This window comes from Hemitrygon akajei, unplaced genomic scaffold (genome assembly GCF_048418815.1).
Source record: "Hemitrygon akajei unplaced genomic scaffold, sHemAka1.3 Scf000047, whole genome shotgun sequence".
Lineage (NCBI taxonomy): Eukaryota > Metazoa > Chordata > Chondrichthyes > Myliobatiformes > Dasyatidae > Hemitrygon > Hemitrygon akajei.
The window spans coordinates 7,407,552-7,434,038 of record NW_027331933.1 but is presented as its reverse complement, the minus strand read 5'-3'; the positions used below and the strand labels follow the sequence as shown (position 1 = coordinate 7,434,038).

Sequence of the window (26,487 nt, the reverse complement as noted above, 5' to 3'; positions counted from 1 at the left end):
TCAGGACCCTGTCAGGGGTGTGTGTGGGTTCTCACAGTGTGTCGGGACCCTGTCAGGGGCGTGTGTGGGGTCTCACAGTGTGTCAGGACCCTGTCAGGGGTGTGTGGAGTCTAACAGTGTGTCAGGTCCCAGTCAGGGGTGTGTGTGTTCTCACCGTGTGTCGGGACCCTACCAGGGTTATGTGGAGTCTGACAGTGTGTCATTAAGCTGTCAGGGGTGTGTGGGTTCTCAGAGCGGAACAATATCCTGCCAGGGTTGAGTGGTGTCTCACAGCATGTTGGGACGCCGTCATGGGTGTGTGGGGTCTCACAGTGTGTCAGTACCCTGCCAGAGGTATGTGGAGTCTCACAGTGTGTCAGGACCCTGACAGGAGTGTGTGGGGTCTCACAGTGTGTCAGGACCCTGTCAGGGGTGTGTGTGTGTGGTCTCACAGTGTGTCAGGACCCTGTCAGGTGGGTGTGTGTTCTCACAGTGTGTCAGGACCCTGTCAGGGGTGTGTGTGTGTGGTCTCACAGTGTGTCAGGACCCTGTCAGGTGGGTGTGTGTTCTCACAGTGTGTTGGGACCCTGTCAAGGGTCTGCGGGGTCTCACAGTATGTCAGGACCCTGTCAGGAGTGTGTGGGGTCTCACAGTTTGTCAGGACCCTGTCAGTGGTGTGTGGGGTCTCACAGTGTGTCAGGAACCTGTCAGGGGTGTGTGTGGGTTCTCACAGTGTGTCGGGACCCTGTCAAGGGTCTGTGGGGTCTCGCAGTATGTCAGGACCCTGTCAGGGGTGTGTGGGGTCTCACAGTGTGTCGGGACCATGTCAGAAGTGTGTGGGGTCTCACTTTGTGTCGGGACCATGTCAGGGGTGTGTGGGGTGTCACAGTGTGTCAGGAACCTGTCAGGAGTGTGTGGGGTCTCACAGTGTGTCAGGACCCTGTCAGGGGTGTGTGGGATCTCACAGTGTGTCAGGACCCTGTCAGGGGTATGTGGAGTCTAACAGTGTGTCAGGTCCCAGTCAGGGGTGTGTGTGTTCTCACCGTGCGTCGGGACCCTACCAGGGTTATGTGGAGTCTGACAGTGTGTCAGTAAGCTGTCAGGGGTGTGTGGGTTCTCAGAGCGGAACAATATCCTGCCAGGGTTGACTGGCGTCTCACAGCATGTCAGGAACCCGTCATGGGTGTGTGGGGTCTCACAGTGTGTTAGGACACCGTCAGCCATGTGTGTGGGTTCTCACAGTGTGTCAGCACCCTGCCAGAGGTATGTGGAGACTTACAGTGTGTCAGGTCCCTGTCAGGGGTGTGTGGGGTCTCATAGTGTGTCAGGACCCTGTCAGGGGTGTGTGGGGTCTCACTGTGTGTCAGGACCCGGACAGGGTTGTGTGGGGTCTCACAGTGTGTCAGGACCCTGTCAGGAGTGTGTGGGGTCTCAGTGTGTCAGGTCCCTGTCAGGGGTGTGTGGGGTCTCACAGTGTGTTCTGACCCTGTCAGGGATGTGTGGGGTCTCACAGTGTGTCAGGACCCTGTCAATGGTGTGTGGGGTCTCACAGTGTGTCAGGACCCTGTCAGCGGTGTGTGGAGTCGCACAGTGTGTCAGGACCCTGTCAGGGGAGTGTGAGGTCTCACAGTTTGTCATGACCGAAACCAGGGCTATGTGGAGTCTCACAGTGTGTCAGGTCCCAGACAAGGGTGTTTGGGTTCTCACAGTGTGTCGGGACCCTGTCAGGGGTGTGTGGGGTCTCACAGTGTGTCGGGACCATGTCAGGGGTGTGTGGGGTGTCACAGTATGTCAGGACCCTGTCAGGGGTGTGTGGGTTCTCACAGTGTGTCGGGACCCTGTCAGGGGTGTGTGGGGTCTCACAGTGTGTCGGGACCATGTCAGAAGTGTGTGGGGTCTCACCTTGTGTCGGGACCATGTCAGGGGTGTGTGGGGTGTCACAGTGTGTCAGGACCCTGTTAGGTGTGTGTGGAGTCTCACAGTGTGTCAGGACCCTGTCAGGGGTGTGTGGGTTCTCACAGTGTGACAGGACCCTGCCAGCAGTGTGTGGGGTGTCACAGCGTGTCAGGACCCTGTCAGGGGTGTGTGCGGTCTCACAGTGTGTCAGGAACCTATCAGGGGTGTGTGCGGTCTCACAGTGTGTCAGAACCCTGCCAGGGGTGTGTGGGGTCTCACAGTGTGTTAGGAACCTGTCAGGGGTGTGTGGGGTCTCACAGTGTGTCAGGACCCTGTCAGTGGTGTGTGGAGTCTCACAGTGTGTCAGGACCCTGTCAGGGGTGTGTGGAGTCTCACAGTGTGTTAGGACCGTGTCAGGTATGTGTGGGGTCTCACAGTGTGTCAGGACCCTGTCAGGGGTGTGTGGGGTCTCACAGTGCGTCAGGAACCTGTCAGCAGTGTGTGGGGTCTCACAGCGTGTCAGGACCCCATCAGGTGTGTGTTGTTTCTCACAGTGTTTCAGTAACCTTCCGGGGTGGGGGGGGGGATTGTGGTCTCGCAGTGTGTCAGGACCTTGTCAGGGGTGTGTGGGTTCTCACCGTGTGTCGGGACCCTGTCAGGGGTGTATGGGGTCGCACAGTTTGTCTGGACCCTGTCAGGGGTGTGTGGGGTCTCACAGTGTGTCAGGACCCTGTCAGTGGTGTGTGGGGTCTCACTGTGTGTAAGGACCCTGTCAGGGGTGTGTGGGGTCTTAAAGTGTGTCAGGAATCTATCAGGAGTGTGGAAAGTCTCACTGTGTGTTAGGAACCTGCCAGGTCTGTGAGGTGTCTCACAATTTGTCAGGACCTGTCGGGGAATGTGTAGGCTCTCCAGACAATGTATTCGGGTGAAACAGGGAGCGTAAGAAAACATTGATTGTTGAAATGTTTACTTTAGAGAATGTGACAGTGGGAGAAATAATTTTCTTCAATAATCAGGGAGAGGTCTGTTCTGTATTCAGAAATAGATGTGGGAACTTTACTGCTGTGACTGTTCCCTCAGCAAACAGCATGAAGAACAGTGAAGAATAAGTTTGCCAGGAAATTGTAGAATATTACCAAATCCTTAGTGCAGGGGAACGGAGGGGTTTTATTGTCTGAATGTAGATGGGAAAAGCATTATCACAGGTGACAGAAACGTGAGCAGTTTGACCACTTCCTTTGGTGCCGTTTGAATATTAACATCTTTGGAATTTGTTCTTGGAAATGAGAGAGGCTGAATGAGGGTTGTGGTCCAGATTCTTTATATTTCTGTTCAAGGGCTTTGAGAAATCAGATAAAACATGGGCTACTTTAAGATTAATAATTTTTACGATATCTGTCTTCACCACGCTGTCTCCTCTGTTAAATGTGCAGTTGAGTAATCCAACTCAGTCTGTGATTATGAAGCCTTGCAATCTCTTTCGCCCATGCACTGCCTCGGGCTCCATTTTTACAGACACAGTGTGCTTACAGATGTACAATAGTGAGTTTCTTATCCAGACGGTCACAATTTAATTGATTGCAATATTATTTATAGATATTTTCAGTCCTTTCCACCTTTCTTGCCGTGATCCCACAACCCTCGGTTTCCCTGTCCTAATTCCCACCTCTCACCCTTCCACAGTGTCCATCACACATCCTCTCAATTTCAGCTTCTGTGGACTGAGCTGAAGATTTTGTCCCCATCACACCCTCAGTAACACTGTCTCCTGATGGGATTCCCAGTATTACTGAGTGGGATATTAAACTGGATAACTTTGGCAGTGTTTGCAGTAAGGAAGTGCAGATGTGTCTATAGTTGATTTCATATGCTGCTTTGGGGTTGAACAGACGAGTTGGGGTGCTACCTGCTTTTCTCATTATCATTGTTATTCGGTGCCGAGAACTTCAATGGACTCCCAGTTCAAAAATGATTTCCTGTAGGATCTGAGGTAATTAAGATGAGGCCTGTACCGGGGGTTGGGTGGTTGTAGGGAAAAAATTTCACCTTTCAGAATAAGACATTTCCCATAATTTCGGTCCTCAGATTGCCCTCTTCTCCATTCTGACTTGGGTGGAGGGATCTGTAGTTGCGGGACCCGGAGAGGAGTGAACTCTTTCAGCAAAGCCCCCATCTCTCTGCGTTGTTCCTCATGCTGTCCTGTGAAATCTCTCCCTCCAACAAAATATTTTCCCTGTGTCTCACTGTACTCTGTGTCACGGTGGAACATTTACCTGATCAAGTCCCCTTGGCTCAACAACGACATGGCCCTACATAATATCAACCTTCGTTGAAAACAGAGGTTTCTTCACTTACCTTTCAGCTCACTGGGAATCTCCGGTATGCATTGACGGACCGGAACACAACCTGTTCAGATTTAAAATAATTTCACACGTTTCAATTCCTCAAATTATAAGTATGTAATGTCTGAATACAAAATTAAATTAATCTCTGATACTCTCTCCCCATGTTCCTGTATTTCTTTCAGTATTTTGTCAAACTTTGGGACACCAATCCGCATTTTCACAAAGGTTTCCCACATCACCCTCCGGGCGCGGGAGCCTTTCTCCATCACCAGGCTCAGGAGGAGTTTAGAACTGTCCGCCCACTCTCCCTTATCAGCGAGATCAGAGATTTTCTGTGAAGAGTAACAGTGAACATATTGGGGACTGACAGATTCACACAGAGAATGAGAAGTAAATGATGTGCTCTGTAACGGGATCACACTGAGCAGTCACCCGGACGGGTGCTGATCCTGTCTGGACATGGACTGTACATTCTGAGTGCAGAGCACACGGAGGGACATTCACCGTGAACCTGGTCCACCAGTCAATGAGATCCTGGTTGGTCTGTGACCGCTTCATTGACGTGGCTCCAAATCCATAAATAATTCCTCACTGGATTTGACGGTGTAAAACAGAAATCAGAAAATAACGATCACAGATGAAGAAAGAAGTCAGGAGGGTTTTTATAACAGAGTGAGCAGTCTCAGAGAAGTTGCAGAAAAGATGATGTGATTCATCTCCTCAGTCCGCCAGTGTCCAGCATGACAGCGGATTACCAGCTGACACCTGATGCCTTTTCCAGTGGAGGTTTATTCAGTGATTACACATTAGAACATGGCAGTATTCCCCGATTCACACTGTTTGCAGTTACAGATTGTAACACAATCATTGCCACACAGAACAGAACACACTGGAGCTCCTGTGGCACCCACAAATGATGTCCTGGTTCTCACTGACATCCTGCCGTCACGCTGCACGTTCATCCCAAACCGAAACCTCCTGTCATATTTCCATTTAATACTGTAAGCCCACACAACTGTTACCTGCTCAACTCACTCTGAACATTGAGCAGCAACCCACCAGTCCGCGGGGTCTTTTCACCCCTTTCCATCACTGGTTCAGATTCACATGTTTGTGATTGCAGGTACCGTATTTATTTCCCTGTTGTTCTTTTATGTTATTTAATATCCGATGAGTTAGAATTCAACACCCATCAGTGCTGTGATGTGTGAAAATTCAAACTCATTCTCCCTCACACTCACCCGATGTTCCTCTCCGCTGAACTGATTCTCGGCCATTAACGCCAGGCTCACTCCATGCACCCCTCCTTCCATCGCCTGCTCCAGCCTGTCCTGGTAGATATCTGTCAACTGCAGGAGCTGGGAATCGTCCCAGCTTTCCAGGAGCTCGGTGATTGCTGAGCCCGGACCTGTGATGGAGAATGAGGAGCATTAAAGAAATTGCTGACCCAATATTGGGCAGTAACTTTCTTTCTGGAACCTAAAGATGGTGGGGCAGGTCACCAAACACAGTGTAAAATAAGTACGGTAGGTGTAGAGAGGTCTGGAGACGAGAGTCAAATAGGGAGCGGTCAGAGATCCGGTGCTGAGGCGGGGCGGGTGGTGAGCCGGAGGTGGGATAGAAAGCTGGTAGGGAGAGGGAGGGGGAAGGGAAGGTGCGGAAGACGGACAGGATAGGGGAAGGGAAGGAGGGATGTGACGGAGAGGAGAGGGGGAAGGGAGGGGTTGGGAGAGACGGAGAGGAGAGGGGGAAGGGAGAGGTGGGGAGAGACGGAGAGGAGAGGGGGAAGGGAGGGGTGGGGAGAGATGGAGAGGAGAGGGGGAAGGGAGAGGTGGGGAGAAACAGAGAGGAGAGGGGGAAGGGAGGGGTGGGAGAGAGGGAGAGAAGAGGGGAAAGGGAGGGATAGGGAGAGATGGAGAGGGGAGGGGAAGGGAGGGGAGTTGAGAGATGGAGAGGAGGGGGAGAAGGAGTGGTGGGGAGAGAGGGAGAGGAGAGGGCTAAGTGAGGGTTGTGGAGAGACTGAGAGGAGAGGGGGAAAGGAATAGTGGGGAGAGGGAGAGGAGAGTGGGAAGGGAGGGGTGGGTAGAAGGAGAGGAGAGGGGGAAGGGAGGGGTGGGTAGAGGGAGAGGAGAGGGGGAAGGAAGGTGTGGGGAGTGAAGTGGAGGAGAGGGGGAAGGGAGGGGTGGGCAGATAGAGAGATGAGGGGGAAGGGAGTGGTGAGGCAAAAGGGAGAGGAGGGGGGAGGGGTGGAGAGACAGAGAGGAGAGGGAAGGGAAGGGTGGGGAGTGTCTGAGAGGAGAGGGAGAAGGGAGGGGTCGGGAGAGACGGAGAGGAGTGGGGGAAGGGAGGGTGGGGAGAAACAGAGAGGAGGGGGAAGGGAGGGGTGGGGAGAAACAAAGAGGAGGGGAGAGAGGAAGAGAAGGGGGGAAGGTAGAGATGGAGCGGAGAAGGGGAAGGGAGGAGAGGTCAGAGATGGAGAGGAGGGGGAAGGGAAGGGTGGGGACCGAAAAGAGAGGCAGAAAGGAGCGGTGGGGAGAGAGGGAGAGGAGAGGGGTAAGTGAGGGTCATGGAGAGTGAGAGGAGAGGGGGAAGGGCATGGGGAGAGACGTTGACGAGAGGGCGAAGGGAGGGATGGGGCGAGAGGACTGGAGAGACGGAAGAGTGGGGTGTGTGGAGACGGAGATGAGAGGGGGAAGGGAGAGAGGAAGGGAGGGATGTGGCGAGATGGAGGGGGAAGGGATGGGTGCGGAGAGAGTGAGAGGAGAGGGCGGAGGGAGGGATGTGGAGAGACAGAGAGGAGTGTAACGGAGCGGTGGGGAGAGACAGAGGAGAGGGGAAAGGGAGCGCTGGGTAGAGACGGAGTGGTGGGGGGAAATGATTGGTGGGGAGAGGGAGAGTAGAGCAGGATGGGAGGGGTGGGGAGTGACAGAGAGGAGAGAGAGGAGGGGTGGGGAGGAACGGAGGGATGGGGAGGGGGAGGGAGGGGTGGGGAAAGACGCAGAGGCGAGGGGGAAGGAAGGGGTGGGGAGTGACAGAGAGGAGAGAGGGAAGGGGGTGGGGAGGAACGGAGGGATGGGGAGGGAGAGGTGAGGGGGAGGGAGGGGTGGGGAATGATGCAGAGGCGAGGGGGAAGGGACGGGTGTGGAGAGATGGGGAAGAGAGGGGGTAGGGAGGTGTGGAGAGTGAGGGAGAGGAGAGGGTGAAGGGAGGGGTGGGATTAGTTGGAGAGGAGTGAAGGTAGGGGTGGGGAGTGCTGGACAGGAGAGGTGGAATGGAGGGTTGGACAGAGATGTATAGGAGAGGGGGAAGGGAGCGGTGGGGAGAGATGGAGAGGGGATTTTACTCCTTCCACGTGTGACTGTTCCCTTAGGGATGTTAACTCTCTCATCTCTCTGCTGATTTCACAAATATTTTGTGAAGTGCAGACACTGCATTAAACCCAGATACAGAGTCAAGGCAATTGCCGACATACCCGTGACCTTTCCGGATATTGACATCACTGGAACTCTTTCACTACCCGCCCGTTCAGCCATGTTGAGGACAGTTGTCGTGAGATTTTGCTGCGATGTATCAAACAGAATTAACAGTAGAGCATCAGGCATTAATTGAAGTATAAAGGAGAACACTGTTTTGTTGTTAAGCAGAACAACACACTTCCAAACATCTTGGGCCTATCCACTGAAGACTTGATACGACCTAATCGACCTGCGCCCATCCACCCACAATCACAGAATACCCATTTCCCCTCTATCCCTGGATTGTTCACTTTTCGGGGATTCCCCGGAGTATCTACTCGCTGTATTACAGGCAACTCCCTTTATAGAACCAATCTTGTGTCCTGGACTGTGAGTGATTTGTCAATGGAATGGCGAGGCAGATTGATCAGACAACACGCTCTGCTTTGGTCCTCCTACCATTGGTGGCGCTCTGGTGAGTAATGGATAGCTGTTCCAGCAGTGTTAGGTGAAGCATTTCTGCTGACCAATGGGACGTCTATTCCTCTCGTCACTGGATTATACAGATTTCTCAGTCACACCTGATTCTCACCGTCTCCTTTCAGTTTAACATCGGCTGGCATTGACAACTATGGCAATATATGTGGTTTGAGTCTACATAGAAATACTCTACATCCTGAACAATGCAGTCTTGTTCAATGAACAATGAATCCTGAACAATGCAGTCTATAGTCTTTTCTGGCATCTTGTCCAGAAACCACATTTTCTCTGGCAGGATTTTAAGATCATTGTTAGCACCTAATCTCCGGTCAAGATTTATTTTTGCATTCATCTGGCTATTATCAGATAGTTACATGGCACCTTGTTAAACACAATGCAGACCCACCATACATCAAAAACAGCAAGCTGGCAAAAACAGATTGACAATAACTAAAACAAAATGCTGGAATTATTGAACAAGGCAGACGGTACGTTGATACTTCGGGTCGAAGACCGTGTAATCAAAGCTGAGACTATCTGTATCAGCCATGTATCTGCTCTCTGTCTGCATTGTATTCTGTGTAGCGTATTTATGATTTTCTTATGCTGTGGGGTGGGGTGGGGTGGGGTGGGGTAGGGAGGGGTAAAAGTGAAGGGAATCAGTTAAATATCTGTGCTTTGTTCACAGCTGGGAACTGACGGATGTCATACCTTTGATTATTATCCACTCCAATACACTGAATTTACACTCGGGTGGACTTGAGTTCCATCACTACAAGATTGCATGTTAACTGATTTCTAATAAAGGATCGAATACACCAACCTTTACAATCACCAACTTTTGCAATCGCTATTGGAGTTGAGGACACATCATACAACCATAACAAATCGTTGGGGGTCGCGAACAATGACAAATTTGTTTGGCTACACTCTCAACAAATGTTTCTCAATCTGATGATTATTTGAAATATAGGACCATAAGATATAGGAGCAGAGGTAGGTCATTCGGCCCATCCAGTCTGCTATGCCATTCAATCATAGACTGATCTAATTCTTCTAGTCATCCCCACTCCCCTGCTTTCACCCCATATCCTTTGATGTGCTGGTTAATCAACAACCTGTATATCTCTGCGTTAAATACACCTAAGGACTTAACCTCCACAGCCGTTCGTGGCAACAAATTCAATAGCTTTACCACCCTTTGACTAAAGTAACTTCGCATCTCTGTTCTAAGTGGATGTCCATCAATCCTGAAGTTGTGTCCTTTTGTCCTGGAATCCCCTGCCATGGGAAATAACTTTGCCATACCTAATCTTCTCAGGCCTTTTGACATTTGGATTTTTTCTATGAGATTCCCTCCCTCATTCTTCTGAACTCCAGGGAACACAGCCCAAGAGCAGCCAGGTGTTCAATAGACGGTAACCCGTTAATTACTGGAATCATTCTGGAGAATCTTCTCTGAACCCTCTCCAATGTCAGTATATCACTTCTAAATTAAGGAGCCCAAAACTGCACACAATATTCCAAGTGTGTCTCACGAGTATCTTATGGAGCCCCAACATCACATCCCTGCTCTCATATTCTATACCTCTAAAAATGAATGCTAACATTGTATTCGCCTGCTTCACCACGGACTCACCCTGGAGGTTAACCTTTTGGGGTATCCTGCACAAGGACTCCAAGTCATTTTGCATCTCTGCATTTTGAATTCTCTCCCCATCTAAATAACAGTCTGCCCATTGATTGCTTCCACCAAAGTGCCTGACCATACACTTTCCAACATTGTATTTCATTTGCCACTTCTTTGCCTATTCCCCTAAACTATCTAAGTCTATCTACAGACTCTCTTATTCCTCAACACTACCAGCTCCTCCACCTACATTAGTTTCATCGGCAAATTTAGCCAGTAATCCATTAATCCCATAGTCCATATCGACATACATCGTAAAAAGCAGTGGTCCGAACATCGACCCCTGAGGATCTCCACTGGTAACTGGCAGCCAGCCAGAATAGGATCCCTTCTTTCCCACTCTTTGTTTTCTGCCGATCAGCCTGCACACTCAAATTTCAATGTGAACTCGATCATATTGTGATTACTGTTCCCTAAGTGTTCCTTAACCTTAAGCTCCCTTATCACTTCTGGATCATTGCACAACAGCCAATCCAGCACAGACGATTCCCGACTGGGCTCAACAACAAGCTGTTCTTAAAAAAAAAACATCCCTTTGACATTCTACCATTTCATTCTCTTGAGGTCCAGTACTAACCTGGTTTACCTAACTCACTTTCATGTTAAAATCCCCAACGATTATCATGATATTGCCCTTCTGACAGGCCTTTTCTATCTCCTGCTGTAAATTGTAATCCACATCGCGGCTGCTGTTTGGAGGCCTGTATAAAGCTGCCATTAGGGTCCTTATACACTTTCCATTTAACTCAACCCATATCGACTCTACACCTTCCAATGGTATGTCATCCCTTTCTAATGATTTAATATTAGTTCTTCTAGACAGGGCCATATCACTCCCATATCTGCCTACCAATCTATCTCTCCGATACACAGTGTATCCTTGGACATTCAGTTCCCAATGGAAGCCATTCTTTAGCCAAGATTCAGAGATGGACACTACGTCATAGTTGCCAATCTGCAGCTGAATTTCAAGATCGTCCATTTTATTCCATATGCTGCGTGCATTCAAGTACAACACTCTCAGTCCAGCATTTGTTGCTTCTGTTTTAATTGCACCATGACTCTATTGCCTGTAACTCATGCCACTGGCTGTGATTAAGCCTCAGCTCCTGCCTGTCATTTCTATCATCTCTAATGCAGGTTATCTTCGATTTATTTCTGTTCTCCCCTTCCTCAGCCCAATCACTCCAGTTCCCACCCTCTGTTAAACCCTGCCTAACAGCACTATTAACCCTGCCTACTCAGATAATTTGACTTCAGGTGTAATCCGTCCTTTTTGTACAGGTGGTCCCTTCCCCAAAAGAGCCCCCAATGAATCAGGAACCCTAAACCCTGCCCCCTACACCAGTTTCTCAGCCACGCATTAATATGCCAGATCATGACATTGTCATGGTCCGGTCCATGGAATCGGCATTCCGGTTCACCATCCCGTCCAAGTTCCTTATTCTAGGTTTTCCTGTTTCCCCCAGCATCCCCTTGTTTGGGCTGGCTTTGTAAACAGCTTCAGGATTCAGCCTCTGGCGGCTGGATTATTCCTGCCCAAACCCCCTGCCCCTATCCCTTCCCTTCACTTTCCTCCTGGTGCCTCACCTTGCCTCGCTGTACCATGCCTGGAGCCTAATTAATTAATAGTAAACATTAATAGGAGATTTTAGAACACTATTAGGACACGATGCTGTGCCCATTTCTATTTTTAAACTTTCAATGTACGATCGAGTAGGGACAAGTTTTCAAGACGTTCCTGGACTCCTAAAATAACTTCAAAAACCACCAGATCTTACTGTTTTTAAAAGCAAACCTCATTGAAATTTGAACACCGCTTGCAAGTAGAATGATCTCAGAGAACAAATATATAATCGTCCCTCACACCGCAACATCTGGAGGTGATATCCTTCTGTTCACAGTAAAACCAGTATAATAAGGCTATTTGGTCCATCCAGTCTGATCCAACCTTATTCTCCTACGTTCTTCCTTAAATCCTCAATCTCCTTACAGTCATGAACATAATAGTCTCAGCTGTATCACAATAACAGCCTCCAACCCCCCATGTGGAAACAATTTGCACAGATTAACCATTAGCCGAAGAAATTCCTCTCATCTCAGTTTTAAAGGGAAGTTTCTTTATTCTGAAGGTGCAACCTTGGATTTCAGACTCTCTGACCAATGGAAATATCCTCTCCACGTCCACTCAATTCAGGCTATTCAACATTCAGAGGTTTAAGTAAGATCGCACCCTGTCCCGTCGCTCTGAACTCCACTGAGCACAGGCCCAGAACCATCAAACGCTCCTCATAGTTAAAGCCTGTCATTCCTGTCATCATTCTTGTGAACATTGTTAGCAACACCTGTACTGAACACATTTTCAGGCAAATCGGTACCAGGAGAATTTACGGGAAACAAAAACAGTGATGATTTTATTGTTCTCAAAACATTACAAAAAGAGCACCTACGTACAATTATCAGGAGATTTAAATCATTCCAGAGTGAATGTAATTAAAAAAGTAATCTGCAATTATTTGAAACGGTCAGCAGGTAAGGAACAGCTGTGGGGAGAGGAACTAAGTAACAATTCAGGTTCCCAACCTTTCGGTAGAATGGCTTCAAACATTTTCCGCTTGTAGTGCGGATCTCCAGCGTCCTGACTTTCTCAAACCTAAATGTAACGCACACAAACTAGTGCAAGATCTTAGCAGGCCGTCCCAGCCTCTAAAATGTTGACTGTTTACTGTTCTTCATAGATTCTGTCTAGCCTGTTGAGTTCCTCCAGCATTTTGTGTGTGTTAACTTGAGTTTCTGTTTGATTTCCGCTGCCTGACAGACAGGTGACAGTGGGGGGAAATTTCCACATACGGTTTGAACACTGGACTGTGTCTATTTCTACTGTTCTAAACACAGAACAGCCCATTTAATCTCAGCATTTGGAACAGGAGCTTATCCTCTCCTCAGAAAAGCAGTCTTTGCTTCCAAAGGAACTTCAGAAACAAATATCTGAGCCCAGAAGAAAAACACCCGTTCAACACCTTAAGAAAACTTAGTGGCCCGATCCTCGGCTCCGTTTTACCTAGGTCAAAAACTGTGGTATCAGGATCCAGATATGCGATAAAACAGGAGCGGGAGATGGGATCACCACGGGTCACCCACCTGAACTGGTAATTTTCCTTCTCACCCCACAAACACTACCTACCCACCGCTGCATTTTCCAAATTATTTCATATTTACACCAGTTACATTTTAATTTTAAAAAATTCCCTCTGTATCTTCCCCGATCCCTTCACTCCATCACCGGCTCACAGAGTTACCGGTTCGATTCACATCCCGGTCCGACACACAATTCAGACCCAAACAGGAAATATGCAGATTTCATTTAAATCACTTCTATGTGTACAAACACTAATTTCTATTCACATTCCTCCGGCCTCACTGAACAGGAACACTGAAACGTCAAGTGTGAAACAGGAGGAGGAGGCCATTCAGCCCCTCTAACTATCAACAAGATGGCGGCTGCTCTTCCATCTCAGCCACATGTTTCTCCACGATCCTCATTTCCTCGATCCCGTCGGTCTCCACACATCTGCCGATCTCTGTTTTACGTGAGGATGATCACTGAGTCTTCACCACCCTCTATGGTGGTGAATTACAGACATTCACCACCCTCGGAGTGGAGACATTCCCCCTCAACTCAGTCCCGGACAGTCCGCCCCTTTTTTCAGAGACTGGGATCCCTGGTTCAACCAGTAAGGATGTTGTGCATTTCAATGTGTCCACCTCTCCGTCTTCGACTCTCTAAGTCTAAATGAAAGGGTTATCACTTTTGATCTTTCTTCATATGATGATCCCACCATTCCAGGGATCAGTCAGGTGAATCCTCTTTGCACTCTCTATAACAAATACTCTCTAACCTCTTTGTTAATCCTCTATGGAATTAATTTCCATCTTCTGCAGCCCCGTATTGCCCCAACCACTCACCTCCCACCCTTGTCACTATTTCCACCTTCCCACCTCCCCCTCACCTGGATCCACCTCTCACTCCCCAGCTCTTGCCCCATACCCACCCCTCACCTCTTTTCTCTGACTATTTCCCGTCCACTCTCAGTCCAGAGGGATGGTCTCAGCCCGAAAAATTTACCTCCACAGATGCTGCCCGACCCACTGAGTTCCTCCGGCAGTTTGTTCTTTGGTTATGGGGAGCGGGATTTTACACCATATTCCAGGTACAATCTCAACAGAGCCCAAATAATTGTTAAAGTCATTTCACTCTGATATCCAATAACTTTTACGATAAATTCAATGTAGTTTTGACTTCCTTCCCCACCCACTGCACCTTAGTCCCTCACCATTTAAACCATTTAGTGTTTCTGTTTCTCCTACAGAAGTGGGTGATGTCACATTTCCCACATTGGACCAGCTGACCTGTTGTTCCCACTCACTCCTTTTGCCTCAGTTACGCTGAAATCTCTCGAGAACAGACACAGAAAATAGAACCGTACAGCACAGGAACAGGCCCTTAGGCCCACAATATTGTACTCAACCAATTAAATTTTTTTACCAAAATGTTAACCAATCAAATCCCTTCTGCCTACAAAATTTCCACAATACTTCTATTTTCCTCACATCCGTGTGCCTATCGAAACGTCCCTGAGAAGTCCCCAATGTATCTGCCTTTAGCACCACCCCAGGCAGCACATTCTAGTGACCCACCACTCTCTCTGTAAGAAACACTTGCCCTTGACATCTCCTTTCAAACTACCCCTTTACTCCTTGAATGTATGGCCTCTGGTGTTAGACATTGCTACCATTGTAAAAGATCTTGTCTGTCTACTCCATATATGCTTCGCATAATCTTATAAACGTCCATCCAGTCCCTCCCTAGCCTGAGCCGCTCCGGAGAAAACAACCCAAATTTGCCCAGCCTCTCGTTATAGCTCCTGCCCTCTAATCCGGGCAGTGTCCTGGTAAACCTCTTCTGCGCCCTGTCCAAAGTCCCGACATCCTTCCGAGAATGGGAGCGATCAGATCTGTCTGAAACACTCCAGATGTGGTCTAATCGAGTTTTATGAATTGTGAATGCAATATCTTGACTGATAAAGGCAAAGATGCCATTTGCCTTCTTAACCACCCTGTCAATCTGTGTAGCTACTTTCAGGGAGCGATGAACTTGGACTCCAAGATCCCTGTGCTCATCGACATTTTAAGGGTCTTACATTTAACAGTGTACTGTCTCTTTACATTCCACCTACCGAGGTTCCAATATGATCATCACTAATCAAATCTCCCTCAGATTTCTCAGGTCCTGCTGAATTTATTGTCAAGTGTACAATAGAAACATAGAAACATAGAAATAGGTGCAGGAGTAGGCCCTTCGGCCCTTCGAGCCTGCACCACTATTCAGTATGATCATGGCTGATCATCAAACTCAGAACCCTGTACCTGCTTTCTCTCCATACCCCCTGATCCCTTTAGCCACAAGGGCCATATCTAACTCCCTCTTAAATGTAGCCAATGAACTGGCCTCAAACTGTTCTCTGTGGCAGAGAATTCAATAGATTCACCTCTCTCTGTGTGAAGAAGTTTTTCCTCATCTTGGTCCTAAAAGGCTTCCTTCCCCTTTAACCGTAAACTGTGACACCTCGTTCTAGACGTTCCCAACATCGGGAACAATCTTCCTGCATCTAGCCTGTCCAATCCCTTTAGAATTTTATACGTTTCAATAAGATCTCCCCTCAATCTTCTAAATTTCAGCTAGAATAAGCCAAGTCGATCCAGTCTTTCTTCATATGAAAGTCCTGCCATCCCAGGAATCAATCTGGTGAACCATCTTTGTACTCCCTCTATGGCAAGAATATCTCCTCAGATTAGGGGACCAAAACTGCACACAATACTCCAGGTGTACTCTCACCAAGGCCTTGTACAACTGCAGTAGAACCTCCCCGCTCCTGTACTCAAATCCTCTTGCTATGAATGCCAACAAACCATTGGCCTTTTTCACCGCCTGCTGTACCTGCATGCCCACTTTCAGTGACTGGTGTACAATGACACTCAGGTCTCGTTGTACCTCCCCTTTTCCTAATCGGCCACCATTCAGATAATAATCTGTTTCCCTGTTTTTGCCACCAAAGTGGATAACCTCACATTTATCCACATTAAATTGCATCGACCATGAATTTGCCCACTCACCTAACCTATCCAAGTCACCCTGCATCCTCTTAGCATCCTCCTCACAGCTAACACTGCCACCCAGCTTCGTGTCATCCGCAAACTTGGAGATGCTGCTTTTAATTCCCTCGTCTAGATCATTAATATGTATTGTAAACAACTGAGGTTCCAGCACTGAGCCTTGCGGTACCCCACTAATCACTGCCTGCCATTCTGAAAAGGTCCCATTTATTCCCACTCTTTGCTTCCTGTCTGCAAACCAATTCTCTATCCACATCAATACCATACCCCCAATACCGTGTGCTTTAAGTTTGCATACTAATCTCCTGTGTGGGACCTTGTCATAAGCCTTTTGAAAATCCAAATATACCACATCCACTGGTTCTCCCCATCCACTCTAGCAGTTACATCCTCAAAAAATTCTATAAGATTCGTCAGACATGATTTTCCTTTTACAAATCCATGCTGACTTTGTCCGATGATTTCACTGCTTTCCAAATGTGCTGTTATCACATCTTTGATAACTGACTCTAGCATTTTCCCCACCACCGTTGTCAGGCTAACCGGTCGATAATTCCCCAGTTTCTCTCTCCCTCCTTCTTTAAAAAGTGGGGTTACATTAGCCACCCTCCAGTCCTCAGGAACTAATCCAGAATCTAAAGAGTTTTGAAAAATTATCACTAATACATCCACTATTTCTTGGGCTACTTCCTTACGCACTCTGGGAAGCAAACCATCTGGCCCTGGGGATTTATCTGCCTTTAATCCCTTCAATTTACCTAACACCAGTTCCCTACTAACAAGTTTTTCCCTCAGTTCCTCCATCTCACTAGACCCTCGGTCCCCTACTATTTCTGGAAGATTATTTATGTCCTCCTTAGTGAAGACAGAACCAAAGTAGTTATTCAATTGGTCTGCCATGTCCTTGTTCCCCATGATCAATTCACCTGTATCTGACTTTAAGGGACCTACATTTGTCTTAACCAATTTTTTTCTTTTCATATATCTATTAGAGCTTTTACAGTAAATTTTTATGTTTCCTGCTAGGTTTCTCTCATAATCTTTTTCACTTTCCTAATTAAGCCCTTTGTCCTCCTCTGCTGGACTCTGAATTATTCCCAGTCCTCAGGTATGCCGCTTTTTCTGGCTAATTTGTATGTTTCTTCTTTGGAATTGATACTATCCCTAATTTCCCTTGTCTGCCACATGTGCACTACCTTCCCTGGTTAATTCTTTTGCAAAACTGAGATGAAAAATTGTTGTAGTTCATCTACAAAATGCGATCTTTAAATGCTTGCCATTGCATATCCACCGTAAAGTATCATTTGCCAGTCTATCTTTGCTAATTCACGTCTCATACCTTCAAAGTAACCCTTCTTTAAGTACAGAACCTTTGTTTCTGAATTAACTATGTTACTCTCCATCTTAATGAAGAATTCCACCATATTATGGTCACTCTTACTGAAGGGGCCTCGCACGACAAGATTGCTAACTAATCCTTCTTCGTTACTCAATACCCAGTCTAGAATGGCCTGCTCTCTAGTTGGTTCCTCGACATGTTGGTTCAGAAAACCATCCCGCATACATTCCAAGAAATCCTCTTCCGCAGTACCCTTACCAATTTGGTTCACCCAATCTATATGTGGATTGAAGTCACCCATTATAACTGGTGTTCCTTTATTGCACGCACTTCTAATTTCCCATTTAATGCCATCCTCAAACTCACTACTACTGTTAGGTGGCCTGTACACAACTGCCAACAGCATTTTCTGCCCCTTAGTGTTATGCAGTTCGACCCATATCGATTCCACATCCTCCAGGCTAATGTCCTTCCTTTCTATTGCATTAATCTCCTCTCTAACCAGCAACACTTCCCCACCTCCTTTTCTTTCCTGTCTATCCCTCCTGAATATTGAATATCCCTGGATGTTGAGTTCCCATCATTGGTCACCCTGGAGCCATGTCTCTGTCATCCCAACTATATCATATTCATTAATAACTATCTGCACATTCAATTCATCCACCTTGTTATGAATGCTCCTTGCATTGACACACAAAGCCTTCAGGCTTGTTTTTACAACACTTAGCCCTTATACAATTATGTTGAGAAGTTGTCCTTTTTGATTTTTGCCCTGGATTTTCCTGCCTGCCACTTTTATTTTTCAAGTTACTACTTTTTACTTCTACCCTCATTTTACACCCCTCTGTCTCTCTGCACTTGTTCCCATCCCCCTGTCACATTAGTTTAAATCCTCCTGAACAACAGTAGCAAACGCTCCCCAAAGGACATAGGTCCTAGTCCAGTCCAGGTGCAGACCGTCCTGTTTACACCGGTCCCACCTCTCTCAGAACTGGTTCTAATGCCCCAGAAATTTGAATCCCTCCCCCTTGCACCATTTTTGAAGCCCCGTATTCAGGAATACAGGAAAGTGCAGGTATAGAGGAACACTGACTTCTAGCAGCATCGCAGGCAAGTACATCCAGATGATACACGAACATAAATTATACAAAACCTCTGTCAGTAACATATAAAATATCTTTTTTATGTCGTCAACAATATACAGATTTTTGTGACGTGGCCAATTTACAGGTCAGCAGTCCGCCGGTGTTTGTGCACCAATATGGTTAATCCCTCTGCTCACCACCACCATGGGCTCGGACATTTCCACAGATGATTCCCTCCTATCCCCACTGTGGAAACCATCCTCTCCGACACCTCTAACACCATCTTTATCCTTTCAATAAAATCCCCCCCCACTTCTTCAGGCGGGATCTCTCGCACCCCGGGGAGCCGGCATCAAACCGATGGACAAGCAGTCTCCTCCTGCCTCTCAGCCATACATCAGACACCTGCTGCAGAAGGTGGTTCACAAACACCCCCAACTTCCCTCGGAAGGAAATGGAGATAAACAAAAAAGGGGAACATTTACTTTGAGGTTTGTTCCACTTTGACGGAGAGTTTGGAATGGGAGTGGGAGACTGTTCTATGGTGGTACCACCCTCTCGACTGGTCCGCCTCCACTATTGGGTGTAACCAGTAATTGACATCTCTTCACATCAATGAGAATAACGTAGCTTGTATATGCTCTGTTGACAGCGCCGGTGGGTGTGGGCTGACGTGATTGGTACCTCAGCCGTTAACACATCTCAATGCCAGCCGGGCGGCGTTGTTGAGTGAACTCGGCCTGTTCTCCTTGGAGCGACAGAGGATGAGAGGTGAACTGATAGAGCTGTATAAGATAATGAGAGGCATTGATCTTGTGGATAGTCAGAGGCTTTTCCCCAGCACTCAAATGGCTACAACGAGAGGGCATAGTTTTAAGGTGCTTGGAAGTCTGTACAGAGAAGATGTCACGGGTAAGTTTTTTACGCATAGAATGGTGATTGCGTGGAATGGGCTACCGGTGACGTTGGTGAAGGCGGATATGATAGGCTTGTTTAAGAGACTCTTGGATAGGTACATGGAGCTCAGAAAAATAGCGGGCTATGTGCAAACCTAGGTAGCTCTAAGGTAAGGACACGTTCAGCACAGCTTTGTGGGCCGAAGGGCCTGTATTGTGCTCTGGGCTTTCTATGTGTCTATTAGTGTGACGTAAAGTACCGCACACGTGTCGGTAGGTCCTGGTGTGGGAGGCACTTGTATTTTAAAACACCCGAATGGCCGTTTATTCTGGTTTCAGAGCGACAACGAAATCAATCCTGGGATTTGCTCGGCTGTGCCATTGTTGGAGTGTGTAGCACCCTATTTGTCTCGAGTTTGGTCACAAAATCTCGACTGATTTGGGAGAACTATCGAGGCTGATCTGCTTTCGAGTAGATTAATCAACGCAGAGATTCGCTGTTCAGTATTTTGAAAAAAAACACATCTGTTTTACAAATGTAAACCAGAATTGCCAGCGGGGTCCAAACAGTGTATTAGTCAAAAGAAAACCTCTCGTCCCTGCAGTCTTTGTCTCCTGGTAAACTCAACACCCTGACAGTGTGGACCACAGGTAACCTTTCCTCCAATAGCCAGGGGATCACTCAGAGAGCTGGTCACTGAGAGGAATTATATTTGTTAATTGTTAAAATTTGCCCAGATTCAGATGGATGGAGTTGATGTGGAGATCGGGAGGGTCGCACAGAAAGGGCCGGACAGCTGAACCCTCTCCATTGTCCATCCGACCGCCGACAAATGGTGGGTCCACGGGGATCTTCGGCCACTTGTGGCCACCCGAGGTCCCCTAACCTCTAAAGTTGCCGAGGGGTCTGTGTTGGGGTCGTGGAAAGACACACGGAGTCTGCAGCAGGATTAACATGGAATCGGGAGCTCGCCTTTCCGTTTAACACCGTGATGCCCAGCTCACCGAGTTACTCATAAATTCCATCCCCTGACTCTGGGGCATATACTTAAAGCACAAAGTTGGATGTAAATCGTTCATCTATTTAATGCTTGTTTTCAGCTCACCATATAAAAGAAATTATATCTCTCTTCAAATGCAGTCATTATACCAGGTTACATTATTTAAATTGTCAGAGCTTTTCCAGTCAATATAACAATACTATACACATAAATGGGCCACACATCCCTCAAAACTGATGCTGCAGGTAATGAAATCACGGCTGATCTGATCTGATCTGAAATTTCATTCCATATTCCCCCATGTCCATCCCTGTAAACTACTGTTTATCAAGAATCTCGGCCTTCAACAGAATCAAAGGCTTTGCTTCCACTGGCCATTGAGGAGAAGAGTTCAAAACATCCTCAATCAACACATGAACCAATAGATGTATCTGTCTGAAATTAGAAATTCTGAAAATGGAACAGGTGTTTGCTGTACAAATCCTGCACCTTCGCTTTGAAGCAGGTGGCCATTGTTCTAGAACTGTTCTTAATCTTTACTAAGCCTGTGGAAAATGTCAATCGTGCAAACAGTTAACATAGAAAAACAAGGAACATAGAAAACCTGCAGCACAATACAGACACTTCGGTAAACAACGTTGTGCCAAACGTAAACCTATCTTAGAAATTACTAGGGTTACCCATAGCCCTCGATTTTTCTAAGCTCCATGTACCTATCCAACAGTCTCTTAAAAGAGCCTATCGTATCCGCTTCCACCATCGTTGCCGGCAGCCCATTACACCACTCACCAGTCTCTGTGTAAAAAAAGTTACCCCTGACATCTCTTCTTACTGACTCCCAAGCACCTTAAACATGTGCCCTCTTGTGGCAGCCATTTCAGCCCTGAGAAAAAGCTTCTGACTATCCGCACGATCAATGCCTCTCACCATCGTATACATCTCTATATGGTCAACACTCATCCTCCGTCGCTCCAAGGAGAAAAGGCCAAGTTCACTCAACCTGTTTTGATAAGGCATGTTCTTCAATCCAGGCAACATCCTTGTAAATCTCCTCTGCACCCTTTCTATGGTTTCCACATCCTTCCTGTAGTGAGGCGACCAGAACTGAGCACGGGGTCATATATAGCTGCAACATTACTTCTTGGCTCCTAAATTCATTTCCACAATTGATGAAGGCCAATACACACCGAATGCCTTCTTAACCATGGAGTCAAACTGCGCAGCAGCTTTGAGCGTCCTATGGACTCGGACCCCAAGATCCCTCTGATCCTCCACAGGGCCAAAAATCATACCATTAATACTATATTCTGCCATCATATTAGACCTACCAAAATTAACTATTTCACGCTTATCTAGATTGAACTCCATCAGCCACTTCACAGCCCAGTTCTGCATCCAATCAATGTCCCGCTGTAACCTCTGACAGACCTCCACACTACTCACAACACCGCCAGCATTTGTGTCATCAGCAAACTTACTAACCCATTCCTCCACTTCCTCATCCAGGTCAATTATAAAAACTACGAAGAGTAAGGGTCCCAGATCAGATCCCTGAGGCACACCCCTGGTCACCATGCAGACTATGACCCGGCTACAACCACTCTTTGCCTTCACTGGGCAAGCCAGCTCTGGATCCACAAAGCAATGTCCCCTTGGATCCCATGCCTGCTTACTTTCTCAATAAGCCTTTCATGTGGTACCTTATCAAATGCCTCGCTAAAATCCACATACACCACATCTACTGCTCTACCTTCGGAAATGTGTTTAGTCACAACATCAAAAAATTCTAACACTAGGAACAGAAAAAGCAAAGCTGCCAGAAGTGGCTCAAAATAAACAAATATCTCCTTGAATGCTGATACAATTCAGAGACAACTTGTTGTTTGGAAATAAAGATCCGAAATAAATATCTGAAACTGAATTATTCTTAAGTCAATTCCCCAAGAGTGTGAGAGTTTTCTGACAGTGTGAATACTGTGTACCGTTTCTTACAAATAATCCCGCCCACAACCCCACACATATCACACGTAACCACGGCAACACACAGAGTGCTGGGAGAACTCAGCAGGTTAGCCAGCATCTACTGATGGGTGTAAGCAGTCGATGTTGTGAACCGAGTCCCATCATCAGGATTGGACTGGAAAGGGGAGGAGGGCAGATGATTGACTGATTTGGAAGGTGCGGTTTGTTGCTCTATGAGACTCGGTGCTCAGGGTCTGCGTGCAAGCAGCTGCCTGTCCGGTCACATTCCTCAGAACAGGGAGCGGCCGTTCCGCTGAAATCAAATCCAAACCGGTTCGACAAAACACCGTCATTCAAGCGTGAAGAAAGCTTAATATTGCATTTAACCCCTTTTTCTACAGGAAAGAGCAGTACAACCAAAGGCACAATGTAAAGAACATTACTGGGCTCTCGAATGTCCACTGTACTATTTTCCATAGATGCTGCCTGGCCTGTAGAGTTCCTCCAGCATTGTGTGTCTGTTCATATGATGACCCCACCACTCCAAGGATCAGTCAGGTGAATCTTCATTGCACTCTCTATAACAAATACTCTCTAACCTCTTTGTTCATCCTCTATGGAATTAATTTCCATCTTCTGCAGCCCTGTGTTGCCCCAACCACTCACCTCCCACCCCTGTCACTATTTTCACCTTCTTACCTCCCCCCCTCACCTGGATCCACCTCTTACTCCCCAGCTCTTGCCCCATCCCCACACCTCATCTCTTTTCTCTATTTCCCGTCCACTCTCAGTCCAGAGGGAGGGTCTCGGCCCGAAATGTTGACGGTCCATTTCCCTCCACAGATGCTGCCCGACCCACTGAGTTCCTCCGGCAGTTTGTTATTTGAATGTTGAGCAACTGAAACTTTTTGACTAAGCTCCCAAGTGGAACCTTGGCAAATGCCTTGCTAAAATCCACATAGGCAACATCCACTGTCTTGTCTTTTATAAGAATGCTGAGACACGACCTACCAGGCACAACGCCATGTTGACCATCCTGGATCAGTCAAAGTCTATCCAAATAGTCATATATCTGGTCCCTTAGAATAGCTTTCAATAACTTTCCCACTACTTACATCAGAATTCCCGGCTTCTCATTTGCTGGTTTATTTTTGGAGGTTTTTTGAAGCAGTGGAACAATATTAGCTATCTTCCAATCTTCCGCTACCTCACGTTTCGCTACGGATGATTTAAATATCTCTGCTCTGGCCCTGCAATTTCTGCACTTGCCTCCACACCATCGAAGGGAAGACCTTGTCAAGTCACTGTCCCTAATGTGCTTTCAGACAGCAAATAACTCCTCCTCTCTAATCTGTATAGGGTCCATCTATTACATCGAGTCATTTTGCAGTATGGCCGTCCCCGTCCATATGAGAAAAGTTAAAATCACCTACCATCACAAATTATGTTTCTACAACAGTCTGCAATCTCTCAGCAAATCTGCTCCACTAAATCCCACAGACTGTTGGTGATCTGTAATACAGCCCCATTAATGTGGTCGTATCATTCTTATTCCTCAGTTCTGCCCATAAAGCCTCAGCAGAGGAGATCTCCAGGCTTTCCTGACTGAGCACTGCCAGGACATTTTCCTGGAGTACTCCCCCATTTAATTCCACATGCACATACGCATTTAAAACAATGGAAATACAGAGCAGCCAGCCCTGCCCCTCCTGCAACCAAGTCTCACAAATGGCTAAAATGTCATAATTCCACGTGTTGATTCATGCCTGAGCACATCTGACTTTCCTTTAATACTTGGTACATTGAAACATACGCAGCTCAGAACATTAGTTGCATCATGGTTAGCCTGCGATTCCTGACTTTCTCTGCTGTCCTAACAACATCTGTTTGAGAAGATTTCTTCTGCTGGCACTCAGTAGAAACCACCCTGGAGAGTATTTGTAGCTGACAGAAACGGCGTCGTTTCTCTTAATCCATTTGGACAGTAATTGACTCGTTAACATGAACATGTCAGGACTCCCTTCTCCCAATAAATTCACTCCCGATCTCGACCAAAGGTGAGCCTCGCTGTGAACGCTGAATCGTTGCGCAGAATCATAGACAACACTTACCTCTGATGTTTAACCGGACGGCGTTCAGTGTGGTCCCGGGGAATCACAGTCTGACTTCCCGGGTGATCGACACTGGTCCTGCAGCGGTGTGCTCACCCTGTATGGAGAGTTGAGACTGAGCTGCTGCTCCCGAGGCCACTCGGCTGTGATGTGTCCGTCGCTGATTACAGATGGACAGGGCCGGGTGAGCCGGGGTAGAGCGGGACTGCCGCAGTCTGGGTCACACTAACACTCACCGGCTCAGGACCGGTCTGACAGCAGGAGGAGGCGGGAGTGGGATCAATGTAGCAACCCTAAAGAGGAAAACAAACAGGCTGCGTTAACCTTTCTGTCCGGATTTCCGTGTAGATCTCTCCTTTTTCTTTCACCGCAACCAATGGAGCGGAGTTTCTCTGTTTAACTCAGCAAGTCCCAGTCTGCGAATTTGATCCAGTCCGGGTTCTGGGAATGTCTGAGCTCCGCTCCGTGTGTAAACAGGACTGCCCGGCGTAGGTACAGTTTCAATTCAAACGTCCCTCATCTGTCCAGGTACAGGGAGACACCTTTCTGCTAAAATTAAATCAAGCACGTTCGGCTATATATTCACACTCAACTGGAAAACCAGAACTGGGAAAGATGATTGCATTTCCATCCAAACATCTATTGTCACAAGAAACCCCCTCGCCAATGGCTAACAGCGGAATTCATTTCACAGGCCGCAGATGTTGATCCACACCCTACAAGAAATACTTCTGGAATTTGTTTCTCTTAAAAGCCATTTATTCCAAATGGCCAGAATTTTTACCGAAGGTGGGAGTGACGCACTCACTGAAAATTGTCACATTCCCTCCCTGTCGTTAAAATGGTCGACAGGGAGGGAATGATGCACTGACTGAAATGAGCACGGGGGGAGGGGGGTGTTGTTTCCTGATTAAAAATGGGACCCTCACTCCACTTTATCCCCTGACCTAACCTTCACTATCACCATCTCTCCACCCTATCTATACCCCTCATGATTTTGTAGACCTCCATCAAATCTCCCCGAAATCTTCTGCATTCCAAGGAACAAAGTCGTAACCTATTCAATCTTCCCTTATAACTCAGGCTCTCCAATCGCAGCAACATCCTTGCAAATTTTCATTATACTCTGTCAACCTTATTTACATCTTTCCTGTGGGTAGGTGACGTAAACTACAAACATGCTCCAAATTAGGCCTTATAACCGTCTTATATCATGCAGTCTCCTGTACTGAATACTTTAATTTATGAAGGCCAATGTGCCAATGATTTGTTTACTACCTTATCTAGGTGTGCCGCCACTTTCAATGAATTGTGAACCTGTATTCCCAGATGCCTTTGTTCTACCGCACACCTCAGTGCCCGACTGTTCACTGTGCAACACCGACTCTGGTTGATCCTACCAAAGTGTAACAGCTGGCAGGCCGGCATTAAACTCCATCTGCCATTATCAGCCCATTTTTACAACTGGCACAGATCCCACTGCAAGCTCTCATAGTCTTCTTTGCTGTCCAATACACCATAAACCTCGGTGTCATCCGCACATTTGCTGATCGGGTTAATCTAATCATCATCGAGATCATTGATATAGATGAGAAACAACAACGGATATCAGCACCGATCCCTGCGGAATTCCACCAGTCACAGGACTCCAGTCAGAGAGGCAACCATCTGCTACCACTATCCGCCTTCCTCCTGTATGCTAATGTCTACTCCCATTTACTACTTTACCTTGAATGCCAAGGGAATGAAATTTATTGGTCAACATCCTATGTCAAATGATCTTGTCAAATGCCTTGCTAAAGTCCACGTAGAAAGTATCCAGTGCCCTGCCTTCATCAACTTTCCTGGTAACGTTCCTCATATCTTCTGCAAAAAACTCAATAAGATTGCCCAGAACACACAAAGTCATTTTGTTTTATCAGTCCTGTTTATTTAAATACTCCTATAACCAGTCCTTCCAATGTCTTCCCACAACTAATTTTGGGTGCACTGATCAATGATTTCCTGGTTTAATTCTGGGGCCCTTTTTAAACAGCGGATCAGCATTAGCTAACCTCCAATCTCCTGTGGCTGA

At 47.2% G+C, this 26,487-nt stretch overlaps 1 protein-coding gene across 11 annotated transcripts in view; it reads right to left on the bottom strand.

The window, feature by feature from the left end:
• LOC140720838 (NACHT, LRR and PYD domains-containing protein 3-like) overlaps window positions 1–26,487 on the bottom strand; it is a 59,293-nt gene that overhangs the window by 18,170 nt on the left and 14,636 nt on the right. For 8 of the 11 annotated variants that reach the window (XR_012097266.1, XM_073035678.1, XM_073035687.1 and 5 more), the window contains 4 exons: window positions 24,414–24,706; window positions 7,693–7,780; window positions 5,462–5,628; window positions 4,231–4,281 (listed from right to left, as the gene is read on the bottom strand). The gene's annotated coding sequence lies outside the window, so the exon portion shown is untranslated. Of the gene's footprint in view, window positions 1–4,230; window positions 4,282–5,461; window positions 5,629–7,692; window positions 7,781–8,134; window positions 8,305–13,971; window positions 14,064–24,413; window positions 24,707–26,487 lie in introns of all 11 variants that reach the window. The other 3 variants (XM_073035683.1, XM_073035685.1, XM_073035686.1) reach the window with 3 other exon arrangements.